The 5,279-nt window shown below is 46.5% G+C and overlaps 1 long non-coding RNA gene across 1 annotated transcript in view; it reads left to right on the forward strand.

Annotated features, from left to right (window-relative positions):
* Positions 1-2,916, forward strand: part of LOC138158395 (uncharacterized) — a 7,195-nt gene extending 4,279 nt beyond the window's left edge. The window contains exons 3-4 of the long non-coding RNA XR_011167632.1: positions 1,042-1,199; positions 2,412-2,916. This is a non-coding gene — a long non-coding RNA (uncharacterized lncRNA). The remainder of the gene's footprint in view (positions 1-1,041; positions 1,200-2,411) is intronic.
* The last annotated feature ends 2,363 nt before the right edge of the window (positions 2,917-5,279 follow it).

Here is a 5,279-nt window from a genome sequence, read left to right on the forward strand (position 1 = left end):
TTCTTTCTTTCCTCCCTCTTCCTTCCTCTCTCTTCCTTTTCCCCTCCCTCCCTTCTTTCCCTTCCTGCATCTCTTCCCTTTTTCCTCTTTCTCCTTCCTTCTTTCCTCCCCCCATCTTGAGCCCTACTTTCATTAACCCAGAACTCTTCTCAGTAAGGGGTCTGAAAAATTCATTCCCATTCAGATATCAAAGACTGATACCATTTAGTGCTTGACCTTTGCTAAAGGGAGCTTCTTCAGCTCTCACAGTGGAGTTTCAGGTACTGGTGAGTTTTGATGGGAGAGAATTTTGAGAGGAAGGAGGCTTTCCCTGGAGCCCATGGAGAGGTCCTCCAGGGCAGCCCCGGATACACATCCTAGCGAGCTGCATTTATGGACTCGTCTCCTGCACACAAACACACGTCGTGTTGGTGTGCCTCCTGCCCCTCCCCTCCCCACACATATTAAGAGACAGAAAGAGGAGAGAAAAATGTTTCTTCTCCTGATACATCCCCCCTGGCCTTTCCCTTTTACTTCACTTTATCTATCAAAAATATATTAACCCAGAAGCCTGTTTCCATCAAAGTCTCGATTCCACGGACATTTCCAGATAAGGCTTATCTTATTCCTGGTGCATTAACAACTGCAATCTTAGGGCCCTGCCAATCACAGGCTCTCCTCTCCCCACTCCTCACTCACAGGGGGTTTGCTGGGCCTGGGGCAATGACTTGGTGCACAGGCCACAGTGGGCAGGGCCGCCCAGAGAAGGGCACGGGAGGGCCTGCTGGGCTGGCGCTAATCCTTCCTCCCCAACCTGCTCTAGCCCCAGCGCAGCGGGCCCACCCAGGGTGGGCACAGCATCTCTGAAGAGACAAGCTGGCGTGTGGCCACCCACTGGGAAGTAGCAAGATGTCCTGGGAAGGGCCCTGGATTGGTAACCGGGGGTCCTAGGTTGAAATTTTGGCTCTGCTGCTGTAGGGCTTTGGAGAAATCACTTCATGTCTTTGGGGCTCAGTCTTCTTATCTGTAAAAGACAATATCGAATATCTCTTCTGGTCCTAGATCTTGTGACCCCCTCCCGAGTCCCAGAGTGCCTTGTCATTCTCGTACCTGAATGAATGGGGAGATTCCTGAGGGGAGAAGCATTGTCTCCTATAGGCCTACCTTTGAAAGGAGCCCAACCCCAAATGGAGCAGTCTTCATGGGTCCTTGAGCTTCAGGTAACCCTGTGTTAGGCTGCCTAGGAATCATTGAGTGAATAGGACAGTGATCATTCACCTCTATGACCCCTCCAAGATGGAAGCTCATGGCCAGGTAGTCCTGGAACTCAATGCAGTCTTTGCCTTGGAATTGCCACCGATAGTTGGAAGATTTAGGCCTAGAAGGGATCTTGTAGTCATTTATCGCTCCCATTTTACAGATGAGGGAAACAGGGCCCAGAGTAATTAGCCAAGCTACACTTCCCACTCTACCACACAAGCTGCTTTTGTCAGGGGTAACTCTTGCCTGAATGGCTGCTGGCCCACTTACCCTGGTGGGTTGCCAAGGGGGTGGCTCTGCTTCCAAAGCAGGTCAGCTTCCAACCTCCTCTTCACTGCCCCCAAACCCCAACATATCCAAGCCTCAAGAAATGAGATCGGAGAGCCAAAAGATGGTGATGTCTGCTTCTCAGATACAGGGGCAAAAGAAGGAGATGTCATTTGAAATGTGGAAAATCATCCAGAGACTTGCCCATCTATGGTGGGACATGGCAGTGTCTCAGAGATGCTAGGCACCTCTTGGGATGTTTCAGTATCAGTCAACTTTAAGGCCAAGAACTCCAAAGAAGCCCATGATCATGCAGTGGCAAGCACAGAAGTGGTTCACACCTTGTTTCAGGTATTCAATTAACACGTGGTTTCAGTTTTGAGCCCTGTATCAAGTCTGTTAAGAAACAGAACTGTGAACCCCACAACTTGTGAACCCTAGAACTCATGAACTCCTGCAACAGGAAGGGGAGGAGCTAACGACCATATATAAGGAGAGGCCCAGGCTAGAGACAGCAGAACTGAGAAGAGGACTCTTGTGAGGACAGAGTCAAGAAGGAGAAAACTTGTGGTATCTGGCACTCTGTTTGCTCTGTCTGTGTTGATGTTTTTTTGTGATACTTTGTACAGAAGCCCTGGGACCTCACTGGAAGCCCTGAAAGAAGATTTTCTGGTTGTATGTTTACAGAAGTCCTGGAGGAGGGTTTTGGAGGTCCTGGGACTTTACTGATGATTTGTGCTGACCTTTTGGACCTTGTTTGTGGGTCTCTGTTGATTTCTATGTTGATGATTTGTGTTGGGTTCTTAGACCTTGTTAGTGGGTCTGAATTGATTTCACAGGCAGATAGTGAATTGATGATAGTGCTAGTAATGTGCATGAATACTATTGTGGCTTTGTCTTCCCAGAAACAAGAACTGTGAAGGAGTGGACTGGACGCTGTGAACTTCAATATGGACAGAGAACTGGACGAAGAACTGGACAAGGAGCTGGGCAAGGAACTGGGAGGTGCCTGCCTTTGAACCCAGGTGCCAGTTGGAGCTGGGACCATGGAAGAGGAACCATGGAAGCTGAGAGCCAGCCTCAAGTCAAGCTGAAAGAAGACTTTACTTGGATGCTGTGTGCTGACTGGGAAGATTATGATTTACTGTGACCTGGGGTGGAGAACTTTGACTTTTGTACTTTGTGATTGAATTAGGACTTTGTGATTGACTAAATGAATGTACTTTGTTTAAAACAATGTGACCATGTTGGTGAAAACTATGTGGCCATTTTAGTGATAAGTTGTTGAGTTGTGACATAGTGAATGCTGTATTTTGATTTTCTGTGATAAGCTGTAACATAGTGAATGCTGTATTTTGATTTTCTATGAATGCTTTGCTCTGATTTGTTATTGAATAAATAGAGAGCTCACTATACTATGTAACCAGAATCTTGGAAGCTGTTCACAGCAGCAGTCCTCTGGAAAGCTGCTCATGGGTGGCTTTACAGATGATCAGATTCAAATTCTTCCAGGTGCTTCCTGAAGGTCTCCTTTTGGGGAGAGTGGATTTTAAGGACTGCTCTTAAAGCTGAGGGTGCCATGGAGGTGTCTGCATCTTTCGCCTAGGCATGTCCTACATCTTAGTTGGGTACTGAACCTTCCCCAGGCCTCATATAAAACACTTTTTTCAGGTAATTCTTTCATTCCTCAGGCAGCAGTCCCCCAAGTCAAACTCCTTTAAATCTGTCCCTGAGGCTACAGGGCTTGGGTTGCCACAAACCTCTGGGTTTTCTAGCTTTCCAGCCCTGAATTCTCTGCTCCAGTTAGATGGTCCAGTGGATGGAGCACTGGGCCTGGAGTTACGAAGACCTGAGCTCATATCCAGCTGCAGACACTAGCTGTATGACCCTGGGCAAGTCACTTAACCTCTGCCTGTCTCTGTTTCCTTAGCTGTAAAATGGGAATGACAATAGCACCTTCCTCACAGGGTTGTTATAAGGATAAAATAAGATAATATTTAGCACGTAATAGCTCAGCACAGTGTCTGGCACATAGTAGGCATCTAATAAATACTTGCTTCCTTCCCCTCCTAGAAGCTTGTATATAAAAGACATGGCTGGTCAGTGTTGTTTTTTTTTTTTAACCCAACTGACTGCTTGAAATCTTCCTTGAGCACTCAGAATAATTTAGTCCCATTCAATAAACGAATCCTGAAAATATTGCTTGTGTCTGGATAGAGGGGAAGGGGGACAGCTAAGTGGAGCAGTGGATAGAATGGGGAGTGGGGTGAAGTCAGAAAGAACAGAGTTCAAATCCAGCCTCAGACACTTACTAGCTGTGTGACCTGGGCAAGTCACTTAACCCTGTCTGCCTCAGTTAAAATAAGCTGGAGAAGGAAAAGGCAAACAGTAACAACACCATGAAGGAAACAAACTCAATTTTTCAGGGATGGCCCACAGCCTCCTTGGGAAACTCCCTGATATGGGTGGTTCTTCTTGCCAAGAACAGAAGCTCAGACATTAAAAAAAACCCTTTTTTTTTTTTGCTTTTTTTCTCCTGGAGGAGGGAGGGCAGGGCAATTGGGGTTAGGTGACTTGCCCAAGATCACACAGCTAGTAAGTGTTCAGTGTCTGAGGCTGGATTTGAACTCAGGTCCACCTGACTCCAGGGCTGATGCTCTATTCACTGTGCCACCTAGCTGTCCCTGCAGGTTTATTTATGTAACTTTTAGGTTTTATATGGCATGCATTATTTTGTGGGGAAGTATACCTCTTTTTTTTTTTTTAAGAAGTCAGTAAACAATATTTGTTTTTCGTGGAGTGGTTTAAACATTCTTTCAAACAGATGGGGATTCCTTAAGTAAAATTGATCCTGATTTTGAGAAGGCTTTGAAAGGAGATGAATTTATCATTCAGTAAGTAGCTTTTCTGTTCACATCCTTAGGGTTCATTTTTATATGGCCGGATTTGAACTCAGTCCTCCTGACTCCAGGGCCACTGCTTTATTCACTGTCCCACCTAGCCACCCCAGCTCAGACATTTTAAAGGCAACTGATGTACATGCCTCAGGTTTTCTTTACAGAATGGTTGGGACCTAATTGTTGCCTGGGACACCTGTCTGGCATGACAAGACCCTCCATGATAATTATGTGTCACTGTGGCCCAGGGCCCAGAGTCTGGGCAGGGTGAGTCCTTGGGGTCATAGATCATAGCTTTAGAGCTGGAAGGGAACCTTCTCATTTGACAATTGAGGAAACTGTGGCACAGAGAGGTTAAGGGACTTGCCCAAGGTCATGGTGGTAATAAGCAGCAGTGTCAGGATTGGAACACAGACCTGATTCCACATCCCGCATTCTTTCCACTGTACTATGCTGTCTCCAGTTGCTGGGGCCTGGAGTGGGCCTAATCCCTAGGCTATTTCCTAACACTAGCCCTGGGAACTTTAGCCCCTAGAACACTCATGTCAAACTCAAAGAGAAATGGAAATGGCAAATTTTAAACCGTACAATATTATCTAGGTTCCGATATATTTTTTGTGGGCATTTCTAATTAGAAGACCAGTAATTGGTTCTCTTCATGAATTTATCCATCCTGTAAAAGGCCATACACAGCTGTAGCAAGATACACACCCCCATCCCCTAGCTGTGGTTTTTGGTTAGAGCTCCTCGAACTCTGAACCTGGGCCTCTTTGGTCCTCGAAAAAGGAGGCTGAAGAAAAGTCCCAGCTCAGACTTTAGGGCCAGGCCTTCCTCGTCTCTGTTTTTGTCTTGGCTGCCCATGCCCGAGTAGATTAG

Source organism: Petaurus breviceps, unplaced genomic scaffold (genome assembly GCF_028583685.1).
Source record: "Petaurus breviceps papuanus isolate PSGF00001 unplaced genomic scaffold, PetGlider_PUasm1.0 174, whole genome shotgun sequence".
Taxonomy (NCBI): domain Eukaryota; kingdom Metazoa; phylum Chordata; class Mammalia; order Diprotodontia; family Petauridae; genus Petaurus; species Petaurus breviceps.